This window comes from Phytophthora sojae (genome assembly GCF_000149755.1).
Source record: "Phytophthora sojae unplaced genomic scaffold PHYSOscaffold_5, whole genome shotgun sequence".
Taxonomy (NCBI): domain Eukaryota; phylum Oomycota; class Peronosporomycetes; order Peronosporales; family Peronosporaceae; genus Phytophthora; species Phytophthora sojae.
This window is the reverse complement of record NW_009258119.1, coordinates 6,065,930-6,093,670: the sequence shown is the minus strand read 5'-3', so window position 1 is coordinate 6,093,670 and position 27,741 is coordinate 6,065,930. Positions and strand designations below refer to the sequence as shown.

The following is a 27,741-nucleotide window of genomic DNA, read 5'->3' as shown; positions in this document are numbered from 1 at the left end:
CCAACTCTTGTGGGATCCTGCGCCTGGCAGTCGGCGTGGTTGCCCCACACTCGCCGACAAAAAAGGTGGGTCGTCTGTAAACGTAGGCACCAGCACGCTCGCAGATGGCGGGTGAGCTGTGGGTGGCGGGTGAGCAGGGGTAGGAAGGCTAGGAAGCAAGCAGCGGCGCGAGGGGCGGTAAAAAGTGTTTGTTCGTAAAAAGTGTTGTGTGCCGTAAAAGTGGACACTGGGGGTATCGATCCGCATGCGAAGCGGGCGCTCTACCATTTGAGCTAAGCGCCCAGACGCAAACCCAAGCCGCAACGCAATCGACGCGCTCAGATCAACACACACACGCACACGCCAACTCGCCACAAAACACACCAAACGAAACGACGCACAACCGCCTCACAGCGCCATCCCTCCACACATCGCCAAGCAAGCCTCCGCACCCATTACAACGATCGTCCTCTCCACCAGCACATTAGCACCCGTGAGGCGCCAGCATCCACGCCTTGTCGATTCTCCGCGCTCCGCCATGGTCCACTGCCTCACATACCCGAAGCCTCGAACCGCCAGGCCGGGAGCTACCCGCCTCCGAAAACAAAAATGTCAAGCAGCTGGCTGACTCGAACCCTACTCGTCCGACCGGCCAGTGGCCCGGACAGAGGTGACACACAGCACAGAGCACAGAGCACACAGCACACAGCTGGGCGTTTGGTCTGTGGCGCTGACCAGGCTCTCGGTGAGCTGTTTAGCCGGTCTCCCTCATGCCCAAACTCTTGTGGGATCCTGCGCCTGGCAGTCGGCGTGGTTGCCCCACACTCGCCGACAAAAAAGGTGGGTCGTCTGTAAACGTAGGCACCAGCACGCTCGCAGATGGCGGGTGAGCTGTGGGTGGCGGGTGAGCAGGGGTAGGAAGGCTAGGAAGCAAGCAGCGGCGCGAGGGGCGGTAAAAAGTGTTTGTTCGTAAAAAGTGTTGCGTGCCGTAAAAGTGGACACTGGGGGTATCGATCCGCATGCGAAGCGGGCGCTCTACCATTTGAGCTAAGCGCCCAGACACAAACCCAAACCGCAACGCAATCGACGCGCTCAGACCAACACACACACACACACGCACACGCCAACTCGCCACAAAACACACCAAACAAAACCACACACAACCGCCTCACAGCGCCATCCCTCCACACATCGCCAAGCAAGCCTCCGCACCCATTACAACGATCGTCCTCTCCACCAGCACATTAGCACCCGTGAGGCGCCAGCATCCACGCCTTGTCGATTCTCCGCGCTCCGCCATGGTCCACTGCCTCACATACCCGAAGCCTCGAACCGCCAGGCCGGGAGCCACCCGCCTCCGAAAACAAAAATGTCAAGCAGCTGGCTGACTCGAACCCTACTCGTCCGACCGGCCAGTGGCCCGGACAGAGGTGACACACAGCACAGAGCACAGAGCACACAGCACACAGCTGGGCGTTTGGTCTGTGGCGCTGACCAGGCTCTCGGTGAGCTGTTTAGCCGGTCTCCCTCATGCCCAAACTCTTGTGGGATCCTGCGCCTGGCAGTCGGCGTGGTTGCCCCACACTCGCCGACAAAAAAGGTGGGTCGTCTGTAAACGTAGGCACCAGCACGCTCGCAGATGGCGGGTGAGCTTGGGTGGCGGGTGAGCAGGGGTAGGAAGGCTAGGAAGCAAGCAGCGGCGCGAGGGGCGGTAAAAAGTGTTTGTTCGTAAAAGTGTTGTGTGCCGTAAAAGTGGACACTGGGGGTATCGATCCCCCTACCTCCCGCATGCGAAGCGGGCGCTCTACCATTTGAGCTAAGCGCCCAGACGCAAACCCAAGCCGCAACGCAATCGACGCGCTCAGATCAACACACACACGCACACGCCAACTCGCCACAAAACACACCAAACAAAACGACGCACAACCGCCTCACAGCGCCATCCCTCCACACATCGCCAAGCAAGCCTCCGCACCCATTACAACGATCGTCCTCTCCACCAGCACATTAGCACCCGTGAGGCGCCAGCATCCACGCCTTGTCGATTCTCCGCGCTCCGCCATGGTCCACTGCCTCACATACCCGAAGCCTCGAACCGCCAGGCCGGGAGCTACCCGCCTCCGAAAACAAAAATGTCAAGCAGCTGGCTGACTCGAACCCTACTCGTCCGACCGGCCAGTGGCCCGGACAGAGGTGACACACAGCACAGAGCACAGAGCACAGAGCACACAGCTGGGCGTTTGGTCTGTGGCGCTGACCAGGCTCTCGGTGAGCTGTTTAGCCGGTCTCCCTCATGCCCAAACTCTTGTGGGATCCTGCGCCTGGCAGTCGGCGTGGTTGCCCCACACTCGCCGACAAAAAAGGTGGGTCGTCTGTAAACGTAGGCACCAGCACGCTCGCAGATGGCGGGTGAGCTGTGGGTGGCGGGTGAGCAGGGGTAGGAAGGCTAGGAAGCAAGCAGCGGCGCGAGGGGCGGTAAAAAGTGTTTGTTCGTAAAAAGTGTTGTGTGCCGTAAAAGTGGACACTGGGGGTATCGATCCGCATGCGAAGCGGGTGCTCTACCATTTGAGCTAAGCGCCCAGACACAAACCCAAACCGCAACGCAATCGACGCGCTCAGACCAACACACACACACACACGCACACGCCAACTCGCCACAAAACACACCAAACAAAACCACACACAACCGCCTCACAGCGCCATCCCTCCACACATCGCCAAGCAAGCCTCCGCACCCATTACAACGATCGTCCTCTCCACCAGCACATTAGCACCCGTGAGGCGCCAGCATCCACGCCTTGTCGATTCTCCGCGCTCCGCCATGGTCCACTGCCTCACATACCCGAAGCCTCGAACCGCCAGGCCGGGAGCCACCCGCCTCCGAAAACAAAAATGTCAAGCAGCTGGCTGACTCGAACCCTACTCGTCCGACCGGCCAGTGGCCCGGACAGAGGTGACACACAGCACAGAGCACAGAGCACACAGCACACAGCACACAGCTGGGCGTCTGGTCTGTGGCGCTGACCAGGCTCTCGGTGAGCTGTTTAGCCGGTCTCCCTCATGCCCAAACTCTTGTGGGATCCTGCGCCTGGCAGTCGGCGTGGTTGCCCCACACTCGCCGACAAAAAAGGTGGGTCGTCTGTAAACGTAGGCACCAGCACGCTCGCAGATGGCGGGTGAGCTGTGGGTGGCGGGTGAGCAGGGGTAGGAAGGCTAGGAAGCAAGCAGCGGCGCGAGGGGCGGTAAAAAGTGTTTGTTCGTAAAAAGTGTTGTGTGCCGTAAAAAGTGGACACTGGGGGTATCGATCCCCCTACCTCCCGCATGCGAAGCGGGCGCTCTACCATTTGAGCTAAGCGCCCAGACACAAACCCAAACCGCAACGCAATCGACGCGCTCAGACCAACACACACACACACACGCACACGCCAACTCGCCACAAAACACACCAAACAAAATGACACACAACCGCCTCACAGCGCCATCCCTCCACACATCGCCAAGCAAGCCTCCGCACCCATTACAACGATCGTCCTCTCCACCAGCACATTAGCACCCGTGAGGCGCCAGCATCCACGCCTTGTCGATTCTCCGCGCTCCGCCATGGTCCACTGCCTCACATACCCGAAGCCTCGAACCGCCAGGCCGGGAGCCACCCGCCTCCGAAAACAAAAATGTCAAGCAGCTGGCTGACTCGAACCCTACTCGTCCGACCGGCCAGTGGCCCGGACAGAGGTGACACACAGCACAGAGCACAGAGCACACAGCACACAGCTGGGCGTTTGGTCTGTGGCGCTGACCAGGCTCTCGGTGAGCTGTTTAGCCGGTCTCCCTCATGCCCAAACTCTTGTGGGATCCTGCGCCTGGCAGTCGGCGTGGTTGCCCCACACTCGCCGACAAAAAAGGTGGGTCGTCTGTAAACGTAGGCACCAGCACGCTCGCAGATGGCGGGTGAGCTGTGGGTGGCGGGTGAGCAGGGGTAGGAAGGCTAGGAAGCAAGCAGCGGCGCGAGGGGCGGTAAAAAGTGTTTGTTCGTAAAAAGTGTTGTGTGCCGTAAAAAGTGGACACTGGGGGTATCGATCCCCCTACCTCCCGCATGCGAAGCGGGCGCTCTACCATTTGAGCTAAGCGCCCAGACACAAACCCAAACCGCAACGCAATCGACGCGCTCAGACCAACACACACACACACACACACACGCACACGCCAACTCGCCACAAAACACACCAAACAAAACCACACACAACCGCCTCACAGCGCCATCCCTCCACACATCGCCAAGCAAGCCTCCGCACCCATTACAACGATCGTCCTCTCCACCAGCACATTAGCACCCGTGAGGCGCCAGCATCCACGCCTTGTCGATTCTCCGCGCTCCGCCATGGTCCACTGCCTCACATACCCGAAGCCTCGAACCGCCAGGCCGGGAGCCACCCGCCTCCGAAAACAAAAATGTCAAGCAGCTGGCTGACTCGAACCCTACTCGTCCGACCGGCCAGTGGCCCGGACAGAGGTGACACACAGCACAGAGCACACAGCACACAGCACACAGCTGGGCGTTTGGTCTGTGGCGCTGACCAGGCTCTCGGTGAGCTGTTTAGCCGGTCTCCCTCATGCCCAAACTCTTGTGGGATCCTGCGCCTGGCAGTCGGCGTGGTTGCCCCACACTCGCCGACAAAAAAGGTGGGTCGTCTGTAAACGTAGGCACCAGCACGCTCGCAGATGGCGGGTGAGCTGTGGGTGGCGGGTGAGCAGGGGTAGGAAGGCTAGGAAGCAAGCAGCGGCGCGAGGGGCGGTAAAAAGTGTTTGTTCGTAAAAAGTGTTGTGTGCCGTAAAAAGTGGACACTGGGGGTATCGACCCCCCTACCTCCCGCATGCGAAGCGGGCGCTCTACCATTTGAGCTAAGCGCCCAGACACAAACCCAAACCGCAACGCAATCGACGCGCTCAGACCAACACACACACACACACACGCACACGCCAACTCGCCACAAAACACACCAAACAAAACGACGCACAACCGCCTCACAGCGCCATCCCTCCACACATCGCCAAGCAAGCCTCCGCACCCATTACAACGATCGTCCTCTCCACCAGCACATTAGCACCCGTGAGGCGCCAGCATCCACGCCTTGTCGATTCTCCGCGCTCCGCCATGGTCCACTGCCTCACATACCCGAAGCCTCGAACCGCCAGGCCGGGAGCCACCCGCCTCCGAAAACAAAAATGTCAAGCAGCTGGCTGACTCGAACCCTACTCGTCCGACCGGCCAGTGGCCCGGACAGAGGTGACACACAGCACAGAGCACAGAGCACACAGCACACAGCTGGGCGTTTGGTCTGTGGCGCTGACCAGGCTCTCGGTGAGCTGTTTAGCCGGTCTCCCTCATGCCCAAACTCTTGTGGGATCCTGCGCCTGGCAGTCGGCGTGGTTGCCCCACACTCGCCGACAAAAAAGGTGGGTCGTCTGTAAACGTAGGCACCAGCACGCTCGCAGATGGCGGGTGAGCTTGGGTGGCGGGTGAGCAGGGGTAGGAAGGCTAGGAAGCAAGCAGCGGCGCGAGGGGCGGTAAAAAGTGTTTGTTCGTAAAAAGTGTTGTGTGCCGTAAAAAGTGGACACTGGGGGTATCGATCCCCCTACCTCCCGCATGCGAAGCGGGCGCTCTACCATTTGAGCTAAGCGCCCAGACACAAACCCAAACCGCAACGCAATCGACGCGCTCAGACCAACACACACACACACACACACGCACACGCCAACTCGCCACAAAACACACCAAACAAAACCACACACAACCGCCTCACAGCGCCATCCCTCCACACATCGCCAAGCAAGCCTCCGCACCCATTACAACGATCGTCCTCTCCACCAGCACATTAGCACCCGTGAGGCGCCAGCATCCACGCCTTGTCGATTCTCCGCGCTCCGCCATGGTCCACTGCCTCACATACCCGAAGCCTCGAACCGCAAGGCCGGGAGCTACCCGCCTCCGAAAACAAAAATGTCAAGCAGCTGGCTGACTCGAACCCTACTCGTCCGACCGGCCAGTGGCCCGGACAGAGGTGACACACAGCACAGAGCACAGAGCACACAGCACACAGCTGGGCGTTTGGTCTGTGGCGCTGACCAGGCTCTCGGTGAGCTGTTTAGCCGGTCTCCCTCATGCCCAAACTCTTGTGGGATCCTGCGCCTGGCAGTCGGCGTGGTTGCCCCACACTCGCCGACAAAAAAGGTGGGTCGTCTGTAAACGTAGGCACCAGCACGCTCGCAGATGGCGGGTGAGCTGTGGGTGGCGGGTGAGCAGGGGTAGGAAGGCTAGGAAGCAAGCAGCGGCGCGAGGGGCGGTAAAAAGTGTTTGTTCGTAAAAAGTGTTGTGTGCCGTAAAAGTGGACACTGGGGGTATCGATCCGCATGCGAAGCGGGTGCTCTACCATTTGAGCTAAGCGCCCAGACACAAACCCAAACCGCAACGCAATCGACGCGCTCAGATCAACACACACACACGCACGCACACGCCAACTCGCCACAAAACACACCAAACGAAACGACGCACAACCGCCTCACAGCGCCATCCCTCCACACATCGCCAAGCAAGCCTCCGCACCCATTACAACGATCGTCCTCTCCACCAGCACATTAGCACCCGTGAGGCGCCAGCATCCACGCCTTGTCGATTCTCCGCGCTCCGCCATGGTCCACTGCCTCACATACCCGAAGCCTCGAACCGCCAGGCCGGGAGCCCACCCGCCTCCGAAAACAAAAATGTCAAGCAGCTGGCTGACTCGAACCCGCCCGGACAGAGGTGACACACAGCACAGAGCACAGAGCACACAGCACACAGCTGGGCGTTTGGTCTGTGGCGCTGACCAGGCTCTCGGTGAGCTGTTTAGCCGGTCTCCCTCATGCCCAAACTCTTGTGGGATCCTGCGCCTGGCAGTCGGCGTGGTTGCCCCACACTCGCCGACAAAAAAGGTGGGTCGTCTGTAAACGTAGGCACCAGCACGCTCGCAGATGGCGGGTGAGCTTGGGTGGCGGGTGAGCAGGGGTAGGAAGGCTAGGAAGCAAGCAGCGGCGCGAGGGGCGGTAAAAAGTGTTTGTTCGTAAAAAGTGTTGTGTGCCGTAAAAAGTGGACACTGGGGGTATCGATCCCCCTACCTCCCGCATGCGAAGCGGGCGCTCTACCATTTGAGCTAAGCGCCCAGACACAAACCCAAACCGCAACGCAATCGACGCGCTCAGACCAACACACACACACACACGCACACGCCAACTCGCCACAAAACACACCAAACAAAACGACACACAACCGCCTCACAGCGCCATCCCTCCACACATCGCCAAGCAAGCCTCCGCACCCATTACAACGATCGTCCTCTCCACCAGCACATTAGCACCCGTGAGGCGCCAGCATCCACGCCTTGTCGATTCTCCGCGCTCCGCCATGGTCCACTGCCTCACATACCCGAAGCCTCGAACCGCCAGGCCGGGAGCCACCCGCCTCCGAAAACAAAAATGTCAAGCAGCTGGCTGACTCGAACCCTACTCGTCCGACCGGCCAGTGGCCCGGACAGAGGTGACACACAGCACAGAGCACAGAGCACACAGCACACAGCTGGGCGTTTGGTCTGTGGCGCTGACCAGGCTCTCGGTGAGCTGTTTAGCCGGTCTCCCTCATGCCCAAACTCTTGTGGGATCCTGCGCCTGGCAGTCGGCGTGGTTGCCCCACACTCGCCGACAAAAAAGGTGGGTCGTCTGTAAACGTAGGCACCAGCACGCTCGCAGATGGCGGGTGAGCTGTGGGTGGCGGGTGAGCAGGGGTAGGAAGGCTAGGAAGCAAGCAGCGGCGCGAGGGGCGGTAAAAAGTGTTTGTTCGTAAAAAGTGTTGTGTGCCGTAAAAAGTGGACACTGGGGGTATCGATCCCCCTACCTCCCGCATGCGAAGCGGGCGCTCTACCATTTGAGCTAAGCGCCCAGACACAAACCCAAACCGCAACGCAATCGACGCGCTCAGACCAACACACACACACACACACGCACACGCCAACTCGCCACAAAACACACCAAACAAAACCACACACAACCGCCTCACAGCGCCATCCCTCCACACATCGCCAAGCAAGCCTCCGCACCCATTACAACGATCGTCCTCTCCACCAGCACATTAGCACCCGTGAGGCGCCAGCATCCACGCCTTGTCGATTCTCCGCGCTCCGCCATGGTCCACTGCCTCACATACCCGAAGCCTCGAACCGCCAGGCCGGGAGCCACCCGCCTCCGAAAACAAAAATGTCAAGCAGCTGGCTGACTCGAACCCTACTCGTCCGACCGGCCAGTGGCCCGGACAGAGGTGACACACAGCACAGAGCACAGAGCACACAGCACACAGCTGGGCGTTTGGTCTGTGGCGCTGACCAGGCTCTCGGTGAGCTGTTTAGCCGGTCTCCCTCATGCCCAAACTCTTGTGGGATCCTGCGCCTGGCAGTCGGCGTGGTTGCCCCACACTCGCCGACAAAAAAGGTGGGTCGTCTGTAAACGTAGGCACCAGCACGCTCGCAGATGGCGGGTGAGCTGTGGGTGGCGGGTGAGCAGGGGTAGGAAGGCTAGGAAGCAAGCAGCGGCGCGAGGGGCGGTAAAAAGTGTTTGTTCGTAAAAAGTGTTGTGTGCCGTAAAAAGTGGACACTGGGGGTATCGATCCCCCTACCTCCCGCATGCGAAGCGGGCGCTCTACCATTTGAGCTAAGCGCCCAGACACAAACCCAAACCGCAACGCAATCGACGCGCTCAGACCAACACACACACACACACACACACGCACACGCCAACTCGCCACAAAACACACCAAACAAAACCACACACAACCGCCTCACAGCGCCATCCCTCCACACATCGCCAAGCAAGCCTCCGCACCCATTACAACGATCGTCCTCTCCACCAGCACATTAGCACCCGTGAGGCGCCAGCATCCACGCCTTGTCGATTCTCCGCGCTCCGCCATGGTCCACTGCCTCACATACCCGAAGCCTCGAACCGCCAGGCCGGGAGCCACCCGCCTCCGAAAACAAAAATGTCAAGCAGCTGGCTGACTCGAACCCTACTCGTCCGACCGGCCAGTGGCCCGGACAGAGGTGACACACAGCACAGAGCACAGAGCACACAGCACACAGCTGGGCGTTTGGTCTGTGGCGCTGACCAGGCTCTCGGTGAGCTGTTTAGCCGGTCTCCCTCATGCCCAAACTCTTGTGGGATTCTGCGCCTGGCAGTCGGCGTGGTTGCCCCACACTCGCCGACAAAAAAGGTGGGTCGTCTGTAAACGTAGGCACCAGCACGCTCGCAGATGGCGGGTGAGCTGTGGGTGGCGGGTGAGCAGGGGTAGGAAGGCTAGGAAGCAAGCAGCGGCGCGAGGGGCGGTAAAAAGTGTTTGTTCGTAAAAAGTGTTGCGTGCCGTAAAAGTGGACACTGGGGGTATCGATCCGCATGCGAAGCGGGCGCTCTACCATTTGAGCTAAGCGCCCAGACACAAACCCAAACCGCAACGCAATCGACGCGCTCAGACCAACACACACACACACACACACACGCACACGCCAACTCGCCACAAAACACACCAAACAAAACCACACACAACCGCCTCACAGCGCCATCCCTCCACACATCGCCAAGCAAGCCTCCGCACCCATTACAACGATCGTCCTCTCCACCAGCACATTAGCACCCGTGAGGCGCCAGCATCCACGCCTTGTCGATTCTCCGCGCTCCGCCATGGTCCACTGCCTCACATACCCGAAGCCTCGAACCGCCAGGCCGGGAGCCACCCGCCTCCGAAAACAAAAATGTCAAGCAGCTGGCTGACTCGAACCCTACTCGTCCGACCGGCCAGTGGCCCGGACAGAGGTGACACACAGCACAGAGCACAGAGCACACAGCACACAGCTGGGCGTTTGGTCTGTGGCGCTGACCAGGCTCTCGGTGAGCTGTTTAGCCGGTCTCCCTCATGCCCAAACTCTTGTGGGATCCTGCGCCTGGCAGTCGGCGTGGTTGCCCCACACTCGCCGACAAAAAAGGTGGGTCGTCTGTAAACGTAGGCACCAGCACGCTCGCAGATGGCGGGTGAGCTGTGGCTGGCGGGTGAGCAGGGGTAGGAAGGCTAGGAAGCAAGCAGCGGCGCGAGGGGCGGTAAAAAGTGTTTGTTCGTAAAAAGTGTTGCGTGCCGTAAAAGTGGACACTGGGGGTATCGATCCGCATGCGAAGCGGGCGCTCTACCATTTGAGCTAAGCGCCCAGACACAAACCCAAACCGCAACGCAATCGACGCGCTCAGACCAACACACACACACACACACGCACACGCCAACTCGCCACAAAACACACCAAACAAAACCACACACAACCGCCTCACAGCGCCATCCCTCCACACATCGCCAAGCAAGCCTCCGCACCCATTACAACGATCGTCCTCTCCACCAGCACATTAGCACCCGTGAGGCGCCAGCATCCACGCCTTGTCGATTCTCCGCGCTCCGCCATGGTCCACTGCCTCACATACCCGAAGCCTCGAACCGCCAGGCCGGGAGCCACCCGCCTCCGAAAACAAAAATGTCAAGCAGCTGGCTGACTCGAACCCGCCCAGACAGAGGTGACACACAGCACAGAGCACAGAGCACACAGCACACAGCTGGGCGTTTGGTCTGTGGCGCTGACCAGGCTCTCGGTGAGCTGTTTAGCCGGTCTCCCTCATGCCCAAACTCTTGTGGGATCCTGCGCCTGGCAGTCGGCGTGGTTGCCCCACACTCGCCGACAAAAAAGGTGGGTCGTCTGTAAACGTAGGCACCAGCACGCTCGCAGATGGCGGGTGAGCTGTGGGTGGCGGGTGAGCAGGGGTAGGAAGGCTAGGAAGCAAGCAGCGGCGCGAGGGGCGGTAAAAAGTGTTTGTTCGTAAAAAGTGTTGTGTGCCGTAAAAAGTGGACACTGGGGGTATCGATCCCCCTACCTCCCGCATGCGAAGCGGGCGCTCTACCATTTGAGCTAAGCGCCCAGACACAAACCCAAACCGCAACGCAATCGACGCGCTCAGACCAACACACAGACACACACACGCACACGCCAACTCGCCACAAAACACACCAAACAAAACGACGCACAACCGCCTCACAGCGCCATCCCTCCACACATCGCCAAGCAAGCCTCCGCACCCATTACAACGATCGTCCTCTCCACCAGCACATTAGCACCCGTGAGGCGCCAGCATCCACGCCTTGTCGATTCTCCGCGCTCCGCCATGGTCCACTGCCTCACATACCCGAAGCCTCGAACCGCCAGGCCGGGAGCCACCCGCCTCCGAAACAAAAATGTCAAGCAGCTGGCTGACTCGAACCCTACTCGTCCGACCGGCCAGTGGCCCGGACAGAGGTGACACACAGCACAGAGCACACAGCACACAGCTGGGCGTTTGGTCTGTGGCGCTGACCAGGCTCTCGGTGAGCTGTTTAGCCGGTCTCCCTCATGCCCAAACTCTTGTGGGATCCTGCGCCTGGCAGTCGGCGTGGTTGCCCCACACTCGCCGACAAAAAAGGTGGGTCGTCTGTAAACGTAGGCACCAGCACGCTCGCAGATGGCGGGTGAGCTGTGGGTGGCGGGTGAGCAGGGGTAGGAAGGCTAGGAAGCAAGCAGCGGCGCGAGGGGCGGTAAAAAGTGTTTGTTCGTAAAAAGTGTTGTGTGCCGTAAAAAGTGGACACTGGGGGTATCGATCCCCCTACCTCCCGCATGCGAAGCGGGCGCTCTACCATTTGAGCTAAGCGCCCAGACACAAACCCAAACCGCAACGCAATCGACGCGCTCAGACCAACACACACACACACACACACACGCCAACTCGCCACAAAACACACCAAACAAAACCACACACAACCGCCTCACAGCGCCATCCCTCCACACATCGCCAAGCAAGCCTCCGCACCCATTACAACGATCGTCCTCTCCACCAGCACATTAGCACCCGTGAGGCGCCAGCATCCACGCCTTGTCGATTCTCCGCGCTCCGCCATGGTCCACTGCCTCACATACCCGAAGCCTCGAACCGCCAGGCCGGGAGCCACCCGCCTCCGAAACAAAAATGTCAAGCAGCTGGCTGACTCGAACCCTACTCGTCCGACCGGCCAGTGGCCCGGACAGAGGTGACACACAGCACAGAGCACACAGCACACAGCTGGGCGTTTGGTCTGTGGCGCTGACCAGGCTCTCGGTGAGCTGTTTAGCCGGTCTCCCTCATGCCCAAACTCTTGTGGGATCCTGCGCCTGGCAGTCGGCGTGGTTGCCCCACACTCGCCGACAAAAAAGGTGGGTCGTCTGTAAACGTAGGCACCAGCACGCTCGCAGATGGCGGGTGAGCTGTGGGTGGCGGGTGAGCAGGGGTAGGAAGGCTAGGAAGCAAGCAGCGGCGCGAGGGGCGGTAAAAAGTGTTTGTTCGTAAAAAGTGTTGTGTGCCGTAAAAAGTGGACACTGGGGGTATCGATCCCCCTACCTCCCGCATGCGAAGCGGGCGCTCTACCATTTGAGCTAAGCGCCCAGACACAAACCCAAACCGCAACGCAATCGACGCGCTCAGACCAACACACACACACACACACACGCACACGCCAACTCGCCACAAAACACACCAAACAAAACCACACACAACCGCCTCACAGCGCCATCCCTCCACACATCGCCAAGCAAGCCTCCGCACCCATTACAACGATCGTCCTCTCCACCAGCACATTAGCACCCGTGAGGCGCCAGCATCCACGCCTTGTCGATTCTCCGCGCTCCGCCATGGTCCACTGCCTCACATACCCGAAGCCTCGAACCGCCAGGCCGGGAGCCACCCGCCTCCGAAACAAAAATGTCAAGCAGCTGGCTGACTCGAACCCTACTCGTCCGACCGGCCAGTGGCCCGGACAGAGGTGACACACAGCACAGAGCACACAGCACACAGCTGGGCGTTTGGTCTGTGGCGCTGACCAGGCTCTCGGTGAGCTGTTTAGCCGGTCTCCCTCATGCCCAAACTCTTGTGGGATCCTGCGCCTGGCAGTCGGCGTGGTTGCCCCACACTCGCCGACAAAAAAGGTGGGTCGTCTGTAAACGTAGGCACCAGCACGCTCGCAGATGGCGGGTGAGCTTGGGTGGCGGGTGAGCAGGGGTAGGAAGGCTAGGAAGCAAGCAGCGGCGCGAGGGGCGGTAAAAAGTGTTTGTTCGTAAAAAGTGTTGTGTGCCGTAAAAAGTGGACACTGGGGGTATCGATCCCCCTACCTCCCGCATGCGAAGCGGGCGCTCTACCATTTGAGCTAAGCGCCCAGACACAAACCCAAACCGCAACGCAATCGACGCGCTCAGACCAACACACACACACACACGCACACGCCAACTCGCCACAAAACACACCAAACAAAACCACACACAACCGCCTCACAGCGCCATCCCTCCACACATCGCCAAGCAAGCCTCCGCACCCATTACAACGATCGTCCTCTCCACCAGCACATTAGCACCCGTGAGGCGCCAGCATCCACGCCTTGTCGATTCTCCGCGCTCCGCCATGGTCCACTGCCTCACATACCCGAAGCCTCGAACCGCCAGGCCGGGAGCCACCCGCCTCCGAAACAAAAATGTCAAGCAGCTGGCTGACTCGAACCCTACTCGTCCGACCGGCCAGTGGCCCGGACAGAGGTGACACACAGCACAGAGCACAGAGCACACAGCACACAGCTGGGCGTTTGGTCTGTGGCGCTGACCAGGCTCTCGGTGAGCTGTTTAGCCGGTCTCCCTCATGCCCAAACTCTTGTGGGATCCTGCGCCTGGCAGTCGGCGTGGTTGCCCCACACTCGCCGACAAAAAAGGTGGGTCGTCTGTAAACGTAGGCACCAGCACGCTCGCAGATGGCGGGTGAGCTGTGGGTGGCGGGTGAGCAGGGGTAGGAAGGCTAGGAAGCAAGCAGCGGCGCGAGGGGCGGTAAAAAGTGTTTGTTCGTAAAAAGTGTTGTGTGCCGTAAAAAGTGGACACTGGGGGTATCGATCCCCCTACCTCCCGCATGCGAAGCGGGCGCTCTACCATTTGAGCTAAGCGCCCAGACACAAACCCAAACCGCAACGCAATCGACGCGCTCAGACCAACACACACACACACACACGCACACGCCAACTCGCCACAAAACACACCAAACAAAACCACACACAACCGCCTCACAGCGCCATCCCTCCACACATCGCCAAGCAAGCCTCCGCACCCATTACAACGATCGTCCTCTCCACCAGCACATTAGCACCCGTGAGGCGCCAGCATCCACGCCTTGTCGATTCTCCGCGCTCCGCCATGGTCCACTGCCTCACATACCCGAAGCCTCGAACCGCCAGGCCGGGAGCCACCCGCCTCCGAAAACAAAAATGTCAAGCAGCTGGCTGACTCGAACCCTACTCGTCCGACCGGCCAGTGGCCCGGACAGAGGTGACACACAGCACAGAGCACAGAGCACACAGCACAAAGCTGGGCGTTTGGTCTGTGGCGCTGACCAGGCTCTCGGTGAGCTGTTTAGCCGGTCTCCCTCATGCCCAAACTCTTGTGGGATCCTGCGCCTGGCAGTCGGCGTGGTTGCCCCACACTCGCCGACAAAAAAGGTGGGTCGTCTGTAAACGTAGGCACCAGCACGCTCGCAGATGGCGGGTGAGCTGTGGGTGGCGGGTGAGCAGGGGTAGGAAGGCTAGGAAGCAAGCAGCGGCGCGAGGGGCGGTAAAAAGTGTTTGTTCGTAAAAAGTGTTGTGTGCCGTAAAAAGTGGACACTGGGGGTATCGATCCCCCTACCTCCCGCATGCGAAGCGGGCGCTCTACCATTTGAGCTAAGCGCCCAGACACAAACCCAAACCGCAACGCAATCGACGCGCTCAGACCAACACACACACACACACACACGCACACGCCAACTCGCCACAAAACACACCAAACAAAACCACACACAACCGCCTCACAGCGCCATCCCTCCACACATCGCCAAGCAAGCCTCCGCACCCATTACAACGATCGTCCTCTCCACCAGCACATTAGCACCCGTGAGGCGCCAGCATCCACGCCTTGTCGATTCTCCGCGCTCCGCCATGGTCCACTGCCTCACATACCCGAAGCCTCGAACCGCCAGGCCGGGAGCCACCCGCCTCCGAAAACAAAAATGTCAAGCAGCTGGCTGACTCGAACCCTACTCGTCCGACCGGCCAGTGGCCCGGACAGAGGTGACACACAGCACAGAGCACAGAGCACACAGCACAAAGCTGGGCGTTTGGTCTGTGGCGCTGACCAGGCTCTCGGTGAGCTGTTTAGCCGGTCTCCCTCATGCCCAAACTCTTGTGGGATCCTGCGCCTGGCAGTCGGCGTGGTTGCCCCACACTCGCCGACAAAAAAGGTGGGTCGTCTGTAAACGTAGGCACCAGCACGCTCGCAGATGGCGGGTGAGCTTGGGTGGCGGGTGAGCAGGGGTAGGAAGGCTAGGAAGCAAGCAGCGGCGCGAGGGGCGGTAAAAAGTGTTTGTTCGTAAAAAGTGTTGTGTGCCGTAAAAAGTGGACACTGGGGGTATCGATCCCCCTACCTCCCGCATGCGAAGCGGGCGCTCTACCATTTGAGCTAAGCGCCCAGACACAAACCCAAACCGCAACGCAATCGACGCGCTCAGACCAACACACACACACACACACGCACACGCCAACTCGCCACAAAACACACCAAACAAAACCACACACAACCGCCTCACAGCGCCATCCCTCCACACATCGCCAAGCAAGCCTCCGCACCCATTACAACGATCGTCCTCTCCACCAGCACATTAGCACCCGTGAGGCGCCAGCATCCACGCCTTGTCGATTCTCCGCGCTCCGCCATGGTCCACTGCCTCACATACCCGAAGCCTCGAACCGCCAGGCCGGGAGCCACCCGCCTCCGAAAACAAAAATGTCAAGCAGCTGGCTGACTCGAACCCTACTCGTCCGACCGGCCAGTGGCCCGGACAGAGGTGACACACAGCACAGAGCACAGAGCACACAGCACACAGCTGGGCGTTTGGTCTGTGGCGCTGACCAGGCTCTCGGTGAGCTGTTTAGCCGGTCTCCCTCATGCCCAAACTCTTGTGGGATCCTGCGCCTGGCAGTCGGCGTGGTTGCCCCACACTCGCCGACAAAAAAGGTGGGTCGTCTGTAAACGTAGGCACCAGCACGCTCGCAGATGGCGGGTGAGCTTGGGTGGCGGGTGAGCAGGGGTAGGAAGGCTAGGAAGCAAGCAGCGGCGCGAGGGGCGGTAAAAAGTGTTTGTTCGTAAAAAGTGTTGTGTGCCGTAAAAAGTGGACACTGGGGGTATCGATCCCCCTACCTCCCGCATGCGAAGCGGGCGCTCTACCATTTGAGCTAAGCGCCCAGACACAAACCCAAACCGCAACGCAATCGACGCGCTCAGACCAACACACACACACACACACGCACACGCCAACTCGCCACAAAACACACCAAACAAAACCACACACAACCGCCTCACAGCGCCATCCCTCCACACATCGCCAAGCAAGCCTCCGCACCCATTACAACGATCGTCCTCTCCACCAGCACATTAGCACCCGTGAGGCGCCAGCATCCACGCCTTGTCGATTCTCCGCGCTCCGCCATGGTCCACTGCCTCACATACCCGAAGCCTCGAACCGCCAGGCCGGGAGCCACCCGCCTCCGAAAACAAAAATGTCAAGCAGCTGGCTGACTCGAACCCTACTCGTCCGACCGGCCAGTGGCCCGGACAGAGGTGACACACAGCACAGAGCACAGAGCACACAGCACACAGCTGGGCGTTTGGTCTGTGGCGCTGACCAGGCTCTCGGTGAGCTGTTTAGCCGGTCTCCCTCATGCCCAAACTCTTGTGGGATCCTGCGCCTGGCAGTCGGCGTGGTTGCCCCACACTCGCCGACAAAAAAGGTGGGTCGTCTGTAAACGTAGGCACCAGCACGCTCGCAGATGGCGGGTGAGCTGTGGGTGGCGGGTGAGCAGGGGTAGGAAGGCTAGGAAGCAAGCAGCGGCGCGAGGGGCGGTAAAAAGTGTTTGTTCGTAAAAAGTGTTGTGTGCCGTAAAAAGTGGACACTGGGGGTATCGATCCCCCTACCTCCCGCATGCGAAGCGGGCGCTCTACCATTTGAGCTAAGCGCCCAGACACAAACCCAAACCGCAACGCAATCGACGCGCTCAGACCAACACACACACACACACGCACACGCCAACTCGCCACAAAACACACCAAACAAAACCACACACAACCGCCTCACAGCGCCATCCCTCCACACATCGCCAAGCAAGCCTCCGCACCCATTACAACGATCGTCCTCTCCACCAGCACATTAGCACCCGTGAGGCGCCAGCATCCACGCCTTGTCGATTCTCCGCGCTCCGCCATGGTCCACTGCCTCACATACCCGAAGCCTCGAACCGCCAGGCCGGGAGCCACCCGCCTCCGAAAACAAAAATGTCAAGCAGCTGGCTGACTCGAACCCTACTCGTCCGACCGGCCAGTGGCCCGGACAGAGGTGACACACAGCACACAGCACAGAGCACACAGCACAAAGCTGGGCGTTTGGTCTGTGGCGCTGACCAGGCTCTCGGTGAGCTGTTTAGCCGGTCTCCCTCATGCCCAAACTCTTGTGGGATCCTGCGCCTGGCAGTCGGCGTGGTTGCCCCACACTCGCCGACAAAAAAGGTGGGTCGTCTGTAAACGTAGGCACCAGCACGCTCGCAGATGGCGGGTGAGCTGTGGGTGGCGGGTGAGCAGGGGTAGGAAGGCTAGGAAGCAAGCAGCGGCGCGAGGGGCGGTAAAAAGTGTTTGTTCGTAAAAAGTGTTGTGTGCCGTAAAAAGTGGACACTGGGGGTATCGATCCCCCTACCTCCCGCATGCGAAGCGGGCGCTCTACCATTTGAGCTAAGCGCCCAGACACAAACCCAAACCGCAACGCAATCGACGCGCTCAGACCAACACACACACACACACACGCACACGCCAACTCGCCACAAAACACACCAAACAAAACGACACACAACCGCCTCACAGCGCCATCCCTCCACACATCGCCAAGCAAGCCTCCGCACCCATTACAACGATCGTCCTCTCCACCAGCACATTAGCACCCGTGAGGCGCCAGCATCCACGCCTTGTCGATTCTCCGCGCTCCGCCATGGTCCACTGCCTCACATACCCGAAGCCTCGAACCGCCAGGCCGGGAGCCACCCGCCTCCGAAAACAAAAATGTCAAGCAGCTGGCTGACTCGAACCCTACTCGTCCGACCGGCCAGTGGCCCGGACAGAGGTGACACACAGCACAGAGCACAGAGCACACAGCACAAAGCTGGGCGTTTGGTCTGTGGCGCTGACCAGGCTCTCGGTGAGCTGTTTAGCCGGTCTCCCTCATGCCCAAACTCTTGTGGGATCCTGCGCCTGGCAGTCGGCGTGGTTGCCCCACACTCGCCGACAAAAAAGGTGGGTCGTCTGTAAACGTAGGCACCAGCACGCTCGCAGATGGCGGGTGAGCTTGGGTGGCGGGTGAGCAGGGGTAGGAAGGCTAGGAAGCAAGCAGCGGCGCGAGGGGCGGTAAAAAGTGTTTGTTCGTAAAAAGTGTTGTGTGCCGTAAAAAGTGGACACTGGGGGTATCGATCCCCCTACCTCCCGCATGCGAAGCGGGCGCTCTACCATTTGAGCTAAGCGCCCAGACACAAACCCAAACCGCAACGCAATCGACGCGCTCAGACCAACACACACACACACACACGCACACGCCAACTCGCCACAAAACACACCAAACAAAACGACACACAACCGCCTCACAGCGCCATCCCTCCACACATCGCCAAGCAAGCCTCCGCACCCATTACAACGATCGTCCTCTCCACCAGCACATTAGCACCCGTGAGGCGCCAGCATCCACGCCTTGTCGATTCTCCGCGCTCCGCCATGGTCCACTGCCTCACATACCCGAAGCCTCGAACCGCCAGGCCGGGAGCCACCCGCCTCCGAAAACAAAAATGTCAAGCAGCTGGCTGACTCGAACCCTACTCGTCCGACCGGCCAGTGGCCCGGACAGAGGTGACACACAGCACAGAGCACAGAGCACACAGCACAAAGCTGGGCGTTTGGTCTGTGGCGCTGACCAGGCTCTCGGTGAGCTGTTTAGCCGGTCTCCCTCATGCCCAAACTCTTGTGGCAGTCGGCGTGGTTGCCCCACACTCGCCGACAAAAAAGGTGGGTCGTCTGTAAACGTAGGCACCAGCACGCTCGCAGATGGCGGGTGAGCTTGGGTGGCGGGTGAGCAGGGGTAGGAAGGCTAGGAAGCAAGCAGCGGCGCGAGGGGCGGTAAAAAGTGTTTGTTCGTAAAAAGTGTTGTGTGCCGTAAAAAGTGGACACTGGGGGTATCGATCCCCCTACCTCCCGCATGCGAAGCGGGCGCTCTACCATTTGAGCTAAGCGCCCAGACACAAACCCAAACCGCAACGCAATCGACGCGCTCAGACCAACACACACACACACACGCACACGCCAACTCGCCACAAAACACACCAAACAAAACGACACACAACCGCCTCACAGCGCCATCCCTCCACACATCGCCAAGCAAGCCTCCGCACCCATTACAACGATCGTCCTCTCCACCAGCACATTAGCACCCGTGAGGCGCCAGCATCCACGCCTTGTCGATTCTCCGCGCTCCGCCATGGTCCACTGCCTCACATACCCGAAGCCTCGAACCGCCAGGCCGGGAGCCACCCGCCTCCGAAAACAAAAATGTCAAGCAGCTGGCTGACTCGAACCCTACTCGTCCGACCGGCCAGTGGCCCGGACAGAGGTGACACACAGCACAGAGCACAGAGCACACAGCACAAAGCTGGGCGTTTGGTCTGTGGCGCTGACCAGGCTCTCGGTGAGCTGTTTAGCCGGTCTCCCTCATGCCCAAACTCTTGTGGGATCCTGCGCCTGGCAGTCGGCGTGGTTGCCCCACACTCGCCGACAAAAAAGGTGGGTCGTCTGTAAACGTAGGCACCAGCACGCTCGCAGATGGCGGGTGAGCTTGGGTGGCGGGTGAGCAGGGGTAGGAAGGCTAGGAAGCAAGCAGCGGCGCGAGGGGCGGTAAAAAGTGTTTGTTCGTAAAAAGTGTTGTGTGCCGTAAAAAGTGGACACTGGGGGTATCGATCCCCCTACCTCCCGCATGCGAAGCGGGCGCTCTACCATTTGAGCTAAGCGCCCAGACACAAACCCAAACCGCAACGCAATCGACGCGCTCAGACCAACACACACACACACACGCACACGCCAACTCGCCACAAAACACACCAAACAAAACGACGCACAACCGCCTCACAGCGCCATCCCTCCACACATCGCCAAGCAAGCCTCCGCACCCATTACAACGATCGTCCTCTCCACCAGCACATTAGCACCCGTGAGGCGCCAGCATCCACGCCTTGTCGATTCTCCGCGCTCCGCCATGGTCCACTGCCTCACATACCCGAAGCCTCGAACCGCCAGGCCGGGAGCCACCCGCCTCCGAAAACAAAAATGTCAAGCAGCTGGCTGACTCGAACCCTACTCGTCCGACCGGCCAGTGGCCCGGACAGAGGTGACACACAGCACAGAGCACAGAGCACACAGCACACAGCTGGGCGTTTGGTCTGTGGCGCTGACCAGGCTCTCGGTGAGCTGTTTAGCCGGTCTCCCTCATGCCCAAACTCTTGTGGGATCCTGCGCCTGGCAGTCGGCGTGGTTGCCCCACACTCGCCGACAAAAAAGGTGGGTCGTCTGTAAACGTAGGCACCAGCACGCTCGCAGATGGCGGGTGAGCTGTGGGTGGCGGGTGAGCAGGGGTAGGAAGGCTAGGAAGCAAGCAGCGGCGCGAGGGGCGGTAAAAAGTGTTTGTTCGTAAAAAGTGTTGTGTGCCGTAAAAAGTGGACACTGGGGGTATCGATCCCCCTACCTCCCGCATGCGAAGCGGGCGCTCTACCATTTGAGCTAAGCGCCCAGACACAAACCCAAACCGCAACGCAATCGACGCGCTCAGACCAACACACACACACACACACGCACACGCCAACTCGCCACAAAACACACCAAACAAAACCACACACAACCGCCTCACAGCGCCATCCCTCCACACATCGCCAAGCAAGCCTCCGCACCCATTACAACGATCGTCCTCTCCACCAGCACATTAGCACCCGTGAGGCGCCAGCATCCACGCCTTGTCGATTCTCCGCGCTCCGCCATGGTCCACTGCCTCACATACCCGAAGCCTCGAACCGCCAGGCCGGGAGCCACCCGCCTCCGAAACAAAAATGTCAAGCAGCTGGCTGACTCGAACCCTACTCGTCCGACCGGCCAGTGGCCCGGACAGAGGTGACACACAGCACAGAGCACACAGCACACAGCTGGGCGTTTGGTCTGTGGCGCTGACCAGGCTCTCGGTGAGCTGTTTAGCCGGTCTCCCTCATGCCCAAACTCTTGTGGGATCCTGCGCCTGGCAGTCGGCGTGGTTGCCCCACACTCGCCGACAAAAAAGGTGGGTCGTCTGTAAACGTAGGCACCAGCACGCTCGCAGATGGCGGGTGAGCTGTGGGTGGCGGGTGAGCAGGGGTAGGAAGGCTAGGAAGCAAGCAGCGGCGCGAGGGGCGGTAAAAAGTGTTTGTTCGTAAAAAGTGTTGTGTGCCGTAAAAAGTGGACACTGGGGGTATCGATCCCCCTACCTCCCGCATGCGAAGCGGGCGCTCTACCATTTGAGCTAAGCGCCCAGACACAAACCCAAACCGCAACGCAATCGACGCGCTCAGACCAACACACACACACACACGCACACGCCAACTCGCCACAAAACACACCAAACAAAACGACACACAACCGCCTCACAGCGCCATCCCTCCACACATCGCCAAGCAAGCCTCCGCACCCATTACAACGATCGTCCTCTCCACCAGCACATTAGCACCCGTGAGGCGCCAGCATCCACGCCTTGTCGATTCTCCGCGCTCCGCCATGGTCCACTGCCTCACATACCCGAAGCCTCGAACCGCCAGGCCGGGAGCCACCCGCCTCCGAAAACAAAAATGTCAAGCAGCTGGCTGACTCGAACCCGCCCAGACAGAGGTGACACACAGCACAGAGCACAGAGCACACAGCACACAGCTGGGCGTTTGGTCTGTGGCGCTGACCAGGCTCTCGGTGAGCTGTTTAGCCGGTCTCCCTCATGCCCAAACTCTTGTGGGATCCTGCGCCTGGCAGTCGGCGTGGTTGCCCCACACTCGCCGACAAAAAAGGTGGGTCGTCTGTAAACGTAGGCACCAGCACGCTCGCAGATGGCGGGTGAGCTGTGGGTGGCGGGTGAGCAGGGGTAGGAAGGCTAGGAAGCAAGCAGCGGCGCGAGGGGCGGTAAAAAGTGTTTGTTCGTAAAAAGTGTTGTGTGCCGTAAAAAGTGGACACTGGGGGTATCGATCCCCCTACCTCCCGCATGCGAAGCGGGCGCTCTACCATTTGAGCTAAGCGCCCAGACACAAACCCAAACCGCAACGCAATCGACGCGCTCAGACCAACACACACACACACGCACACGCCAACTCGCCACAAAACACACCAAACAAAACGACACACAACCGCCTCACAGCGCCATCCCTCCACACATCGCCAAGCAAGCCTCCGCACCCATTACAACGATCGTCCTCTCCACCAGCACATTAGCACCCGTGAGGCGCCAGCATCCACGCCTTGTCGATTCTCCGCGCTCCGCCATGGTCCACTGCCTCACATACCCGAAGCCTCGAACCGCCAGGCCGGGAGCCACCCGCCTCCGAAAACAAAAATGTCAAGCAGCTGGCTGACTCGAACCCTACTCGTCCGACCGGCCAGTGGCCCGGACAGAGGTGACACACAGCACAGAGCACAGAGCACACAGCACACAGCTGGGCGTTTGGTCTGTGGCGCTGACCAGGCTCTCGGTGAGCTGTTTAGCCGGTCTCCCTCATGCCCAAACTCTTGTGGGATCCTGCGCCTGGCAGTCGGCGTGGTTGCCCCACACTCGCCGACAAAAAAGGTGGGTCGTCTGTAAACGTAGGCACCAGCACGCTCGCAGATGGCGGGTGAGCTGTGGGTGGCGGGTGAGCAGGGGTAGGAAGGCTAGGAAGCAAGCAGCGGCGCGAGGGGCGGTAAAAAGTGTTTGTTCGTAAAAAGTGTTGTGTGCCGTAAAAAGTGGACACTGGGGGTATCGATCCCCCTGCCTCCCGCATGCGAAGCGGGCGCTCTACCATTTGAGCTAAGCGCCCAGACACAAACCCAAACCGCAACGCAATCGACGCGCTCAGACCAACACACACACACGCACACGCCAACTCGCCACAAAACACACCAAACAAAACGACGCACAACCGCCTCACAGCGCCATCCCTCCACACATCGCCAAGCAAGCCTCCGCACCCATTACAACGATCGTCCTCTCCACCAGCACATTAGCACCCGTGAGGCGCCAGCATCCACGCCTTGTCGATTCTCCGCGCTCCGCCATGGTCCACTGCCTCACATACCCGAAGCCTCGAACCGCCAGGCCGGGAGCCACCCGCCTCCGAAAACAAAAATGTCAAGCAGCTGGCTGACTCGAACCCTACTCGTCCGACCGGCCAGTGGCCCGGACAGAGGTGACACACAGCACAGAGCACAGAGCACACAGCACACAGCTGGGCGTTTGGTCTGTGGCGCTGACCAGGCTCTCGGTGAGCTGTTTAGCCGGTCTCCCTCATGCCCAAACTCTTGTGGGATCCTGCGCCTGGCAGTCGGCGTGGTTGCCCCACACTCGCCGACAAAAAAGGTGGGTCGTCTGTAAACGTAGGCACCAGCACGCTCGCAGATGGCGGGTGAGCTTGGGTGGCGGGTGAGCAGGGGTAGGAAGGCTAGGAAGCAAGCAGCGGCGCGAGGGGCGGTAAAAAGTGTTTGTTCGTAAAAAGTGTTGTGTGCCGTAAAAAGTGGACACTGGGGGTATCGATCCCCCTACCTCCCGCATGCGAAGCGGGCGCTCTACCATTTGAGCTAAGCGCCCAGACACAAACCCAAACCGCAACGCAATCGACGCGCTCAGACCAACACACACACACACACACGCACACGCCAACTCGCCACAAAACACACCAAACAAAACGACACACAACCGCCTCACAGCGCCATCCCTCCACACATCGCCAAGCAAGCCTCCGCACCCATTACAACGATCGTCCTCTCCACCAGCACATTAGCACCCGTGAGGCGCCAGCATCCACGCCTTGTCGATTCTCCGCGCTCCGCCATGGTCCACTGCCTCACATACCCGAAGCCTCGAACCGCCAGGCCGGGAGCCACCCGCCTCCGAAAACAAAAATGTCAAGCAGCTGGCTGACTCGAACCCTACTCGTCCGACCGGCCAGTGGCCCGGACAGAGGTGACACACAGCACAGAGCACAGAGCACACAGCACAAAGCTGGGCGTTTGGTCTGTGGCGCTGACCAGGCTCTCGGTGAGCTGTTTAGCCGGTCTCCCTCATGCCCAAACTCTTGTGGGATCCTGCGCCTGGCAGTCGGCGTGGTTGCCCCACACTCGCCGACAAAAAAGGTGGGTCGTCTGTAAACGTAGGCACCAGCACGCTCGCAGATGGCGGGTGAGCTTGGGTGGCGGGTGAGCAGGGGTAGGAAGGCTAGGAAGCAAGCAGCGGCGCGAGGGGCGGTAAAAAGTGTTTGTTCGTAAAAAGTGTTGTGTGCCGTAAAAAGTGGACACTGGGGGTATCGATCCCCCTACCTCCCGCATGCGAAGCGGGCGCTCTACCATTTGAGCTAAGCGCCCAGACACAAACCCAAACCGCAACGCAATCGACGCGCTCAGACCAACACACACACACACACACACGCACACGCCAACTCGCCACAAAACACACCAAACAAAACGACGCACAACCGCCTCACAGCGCCATCCCTCCACACATCGCCAAGCAAGCCTCCGCACCCATTACAACGATCGTCCTCTCCACCAGCACATTAGCACCCGTGAGGCGCCAGCATCCACGCCTTGTCGATTCTCCGCGCTCCGCCATGGTCCACTGCCTCACATACCCGAAGCCTCGAACCGCCAGGCCGGGAGCCACCCGCCTCCGAAAACAAAAATGTCAAGCAGCTGGCTGACTCGAACCCGCCCAGACAGAGGTGACACACAGCACAGAGCACAGAGCACACAGCACACAGCTGGGCGTTTGGTCTGTGGCGCTGACCAGGCTCTCGGTGAGCTGTTTAGCCGGTCTCCCTCATGCCCAAACTCTTGTGGGATCCTGCGCCTGGCAGTCGGCGTGGTTGCCCCACACTCGCCGACAAAAAAGGTGGGTCGTCTGTAAACGTAGGCACCAGCACGCTCGCAGATGGCGGGTGAGCTTGGGTGGCGGGTGAGCAGGGGTAGGAAGGCTAGGAAGCAAGCAGCGGCGCGAGGGGCGGTAAAAAGTGTTTGTTCGTAAAAAGTGTTGTGTGCCGTAAAAAGTGGACACTGGGGGTATCGATCCCCCTACCTCCCGCATGCGAAGCGGGCGCTCTACCATTTGAGCTAAGCGCCCAGACACAAACCCAAACCGCAACGCAATCGACGCGCTCAGACCAACACACACACACACACGCACACGCCAACTCGCCACAAAACACACCAAACAAAACCACACACAACCGCCTCACAGCGTCATCCCTCCACACATCGCCAAGCAAGCCTCCGCACCCATTACAACGATCGTCCTCTCCACCAGCACATTAGCACCCGTGAGGCGCCAGCATCCACGCCTTGTCGATTCTCCGCGCTCCGCCATGGTCCACTGCCTCACATACCCGAAGCCTCGAACCGCCAGGCCGGGAGCCACCCGCCTCCGAAAACAAAAATGTCAAGCAGCTGGCTGACTCGAACCCTACTCGTCCGACCGGCCAGTGGCCCGGACAGAGGTGACACACAGCACAGAGCACAGAGCACACAGCACACAGCTGGGCGTTTGGTCTGTGGCGCTGACCAGGCTCTCGGTGAGCTGTTTAGCCGGTCTCCCTCATGCCCAAACTCTTGTGGGATCCTGCGCCTGGCAGTCGGCGTGGTTGCCCCACACTCGCCGACAAAAAAGGTGGGTCGTCTGTAAACGTAGGCACCAGCACGCTCGCAGATGGCGGGTGAGCTTGGGTGGCGGGTGAGCAGGGGTAGGAAGGCTAGGAAGCAAGCAGCGGCGCGAGGGGCGGTAAAAAGTGTTTGTTCGTAAAAAGTGTTGTGTGCCGTAAAAGTGGACACTGGGGGTATCGATCCCCCTACCTCCCGCATGCGAAGCGGGCGCTCTACCATTTGAGCTAAGCGCCCAGACACAAACCCAAACCGCAACGCAATCGACGCGCTCAGACCAACACACACACACACACACGCACACGCCAACTCGCCACAAAACACACCAAACAAAATGACACACAACCGCCTCACAGCGCCATCCCTCCACACATCGCCAAGCAAGCCTCCGCACCCATTACAACGATCGTCCTCTCCACCAGCACATTAGCACCCGTGAGGCGCCAGCATCCACGCCTTGTCGATTCTCCGCGCTCCGCCATGGTCCACTGCCTCACATACCCGAAGCCTCGAACCGCCAGGCCGGGAGCCACCCGCCTCCGAAAACAAAAATGTCAAGCAGCTGGCTGACTCGAACCCTACTCGTCCGACCGGCCAGTGGCCCGGACAGAGGTGACACACAGCACAGAGCACAGAGCACACAGCACACAGCTGGGCGTTTGGTCTGTGGCGCTGACCAGGCTCTCGGTGAGCTGTTTAGCCGGTCTCCCTCATGCCCAAACTCTTGTGGGATTCTGCGCCTGGCAGTCGGCGTGGTTGCCCCACACTCGCCGACAAAAAAGGTGGGTCGTCTGTAAACGTAGGCACCAGCACGCTCGCAGATGGCGGGTGAGCTGTGGGTGGCGGGTGAGCAGGGGTAGGAAGGCTAGGAAGCAAGCAGCGGCGCGAGGGGCGGTAAAAAGTGTTTGTTCGTAAAAAGTGTTGCGTGCCGTAAAAGTGGACACTGGGGGTATCGATCCGCATGCGAAGCGGGCGCTCTACCATTTGAGCTAAGCGCCCAGACACAAACCCAAACCGCAACGCAATCGACGCGCTCAGACCAACACACACACACACACACACACGCACACGCCAACTCGCCACAAAACACACCAAACAAAACCACACACAACCGCCTCACAGCGCCATCCCTCCACACATCGCCAAGCAAGCCTCCGCACCCATTACAACGATCGTCCTCTCCACCAGCACATTAGCACCCGTGAGGCGCCAGCATCCACGCCTTGTCGATTCTCCGCGCTCCGCCATGGTCCACTGCCTCACATACCCGAAGCCTCGAACCGCCAGGCCGGGAGCCACCCGCCTCCGAAAACAAAAATGTCAAGCAGCTGGCTGACTCGAACCCTACTCGTCCGACCGGCCAGTGGCCCGGACAGAGGTGACACACAGCACAGAGCACAGAGCACACAGCACAAAGCTGGGCGTTTGGTCTGTGGCGCTGACCAGGCTCTCGGTGAGCTGTTTAGCCGGTCTCCCTCATGCCCAAACTCTTGTGGGATCCTGCGCCTGGCAGTCGGCGTGGTTGCCCCACACTCGCCGACAAAAAAGGTGGGTCGTCTGTAAACGTAGGCACCAGCACGCTCGCAGATGGCGGGTGAGCTGTGGGTGG

At 59.9% G+C, this 27,741-nt stretch overlaps 29 non-coding genes across 29 annotated transcripts; all 29 read right to left on the bottom strand.

Moving 5' to 3' along the window:
• Positions 1-1,732: 1,732 nt before the first annotated feature.
• On the bottom strand, positions 1,733-1,805 carry PHYSODRAFT_t997. The gene has a single exon. It is a non-coding gene; the product is annotated as a tRNA-Ala (tRNA).
• Positions 1,806-3,265: 1,460 nt separating this feature from the next.
• Positions 3,266-3,338, bottom strand: PHYSODRAFT_t996. Its single transcript has one exon. It is a non-coding gene; the product is annotated as a tRNA-Ala (tRNA).
• Positions 3,339-4,037: 699 nt separating this feature from the next.
• Positions 4,038-4,110, bottom strand: PHYSODRAFT_t995. Its single transcript has one exon. It is a non-coding gene; the product is annotated as a tRNA-Ala (tRNA).
• A 705-nt stretch (positions 4,111-4,815) lies between these two features.
• PHYSODRAFT_t994 lies at positions 4,816-4,888 on the bottom strand. Its single transcript has one exon. It is a non-coding gene; the product is annotated as a tRNA-Ala (tRNA).
• A 700-nt stretch (positions 4,889-5,588) lies between these two features.
• PHYSODRAFT_t993 lies at positions 5,589-5,661 on the bottom strand. The gene has a single exon. It is a non-coding gene; the product is annotated as a tRNA-Ala (tRNA).
• Positions 5,662-7,103: 1,442 nt separating this feature from the next.
• On the bottom strand, positions 7,104-7,176 carry PHYSODRAFT_t992. Its single transcript has one exon. It is a non-coding gene; the product is annotated as a tRNA-Ala (tRNA).
• Positions 7,177-7,875: 699 nt separating this feature from the next.
• Positions 7,876-7,948, bottom strand: PHYSODRAFT_t991. Its single transcript has one exon. It is a non-coding gene; the product is annotated as a tRNA-Ala (tRNA).
• Positions 7,949-8,649: 701 nt separating this feature from the next.
• PHYSODRAFT_t990 lies at positions 8,650-8,722 on the bottom strand. Its single transcript has one exon. It is a non-coding gene; the product is annotated as a tRNA-Ala (tRNA).
• Positions 8,723-10,934: 2,212 nt separating this feature from the next.
• On the bottom strand, positions 10,935-11,007 carry PHYSODRAFT_t989. Its single transcript has one exon. It is a non-coding gene; the product is annotated as a tRNA-Ala (tRNA).
• A 693-nt stretch (positions 11,008-11,700) lies between these two features.
• Positions 11,701-11,773, bottom strand: PHYSODRAFT_t988. The gene has a single exon. It is a non-coding gene; the product is annotated as a tRNA-Ala (tRNA).
• Positions 11,774-12,464: 691 nt separating this feature from the next.
• PHYSODRAFT_t987 lies at positions 12,465-12,537 on the bottom strand. Its single transcript has one exon. It is a non-coding gene; the product is annotated as a tRNA-Ala (tRNA).
• A 694-nt stretch (positions 12,538-13,231) lies between these two features.
• On the bottom strand, positions 13,232-13,304 carry PHYSODRAFT_t986. The gene has a single exon. It is a non-coding gene; the product is annotated as a tRNA-Ala (tRNA).
• Positions 13,305-14,002: 698 nt separating this feature from the next.
• On the bottom strand, positions 14,003-14,075 carry PHYSODRAFT_t985. Its single transcript has one exon. It is a non-coding gene; the product is annotated as a tRNA-Ala (tRNA).
• Positions 14,076-14,776: 701 nt separating this feature from the next.
• Positions 14,777-14,849, bottom strand: PHYSODRAFT_t984. The gene has a single exon. It is a non-coding gene; the product is annotated as a tRNA-Ala (tRNA).
• A 702-nt stretch (positions 14,850-15,551) lies between these two features.
• Positions 15,552-15,624, bottom strand: PHYSODRAFT_t983. Its single transcript has one exon. It is a non-coding gene; the product is annotated as a tRNA-Ala (tRNA).
• Positions 15,625-16,324: 700 nt separating this feature from the next.
• On the bottom strand, positions 16,325-16,397 carry PHYSODRAFT_t982. Its single transcript has one exon. It is a non-coding gene; the product is annotated as a tRNA-Ala (tRNA).
• Positions 16,398-17,098: 701 nt separating this feature from the next.
• On the bottom strand, positions 17,099-17,171 carry PHYSODRAFT_t981. The gene has a single exon. It is a non-coding gene; the product is annotated as a tRNA-Ala (tRNA).
• Positions 17,172-17,870: 699 nt separating this feature from the next.
• Positions 17,871-17,943, bottom strand: PHYSODRAFT_t980. Its single transcript has one exon. It is a non-coding gene; the product is annotated as a tRNA-Ala (tRNA).
• A 700-nt stretch (positions 17,944-18,643) lies between these two features.
• PHYSODRAFT_t979 lies at positions 18,644-18,716 on the bottom strand. The gene has a single exon. It is a non-coding gene; the product is annotated as a tRNA-Ala (tRNA).
• A 686-nt stretch (positions 18,717-19,402) lies between these two features.
• Positions 19,403-19,475, bottom strand: PHYSODRAFT_t978. The gene has a single exon. It is a non-coding gene; the product is annotated as a tRNA-Ala (tRNA).
• A 698-nt stretch (positions 19,476-20,173) lies between these two features.
• Positions 20,174-20,246, bottom strand: PHYSODRAFT_t977. The gene has a single exon. It is a non-coding gene; the product is annotated as a tRNA-Ala (tRNA).
• Positions 20,247-20,945: 699 nt separating this feature from the next.
• Positions 20,946-21,018, bottom strand: PHYSODRAFT_t976. Its single transcript has one exon. It is a non-coding gene; the product is annotated as a tRNA-Ala (tRNA).
• A 693-nt stretch (positions 21,019-21,711) lies between these two features.
• On the bottom strand, positions 21,712-21,784 carry PHYSODRAFT_t975. Its single transcript has one exon. It is a non-coding gene; the product is annotated as a tRNA-Ala (tRNA).
• A 678-nt stretch (positions 21,785-22,462) lies between these two features.
• PHYSODRAFT_t974 lies at positions 22,463-22,535 on the bottom strand. Its single transcript has one exon. It is a non-coding gene; the product is annotated as a tRNA-Ala (tRNA).
• Positions 22,536-23,232: 697 nt separating this feature from the next.
• PHYSODRAFT_t973 lies at positions 23,233-23,305 on the bottom strand. The gene has a single exon. It is a non-coding gene; the product is annotated as a tRNA-Ala (tRNA).
• Positions 23,306-23,999: 694 nt separating this feature from the next.
• Positions 24,000-24,072, bottom strand: PHYSODRAFT_t972. Its single transcript has one exon. It is a non-coding gene; the product is annotated as a tRNA-Ala (tRNA).
• A 700-nt stretch (positions 24,073-24,772) lies between these two features.
• On the bottom strand, positions 24,773-24,845 carry PHYSODRAFT_t971. The gene has a single exon. It is a non-coding gene; the product is annotated as a tRNA-Ala (tRNA).
• Positions 24,846-25,526: 681 nt separating this feature from the next.
• On the bottom strand, positions 25,527-25,599 carry PHYSODRAFT_t970. The gene has a single exon. It is a non-coding gene; the product is annotated as a tRNA-Ala (tRNA).
• A 697-nt stretch (positions 25,600-26,296) lies between these two features.
• Positions 26,297-26,369, bottom strand: PHYSODRAFT_t969. The gene has a single exon. It is a non-coding gene; the product is annotated as a tRNA-Ala (tRNA).
• Between the last annotated feature and the right edge of the window lie 1,372 nt (positions 26,370-27,741).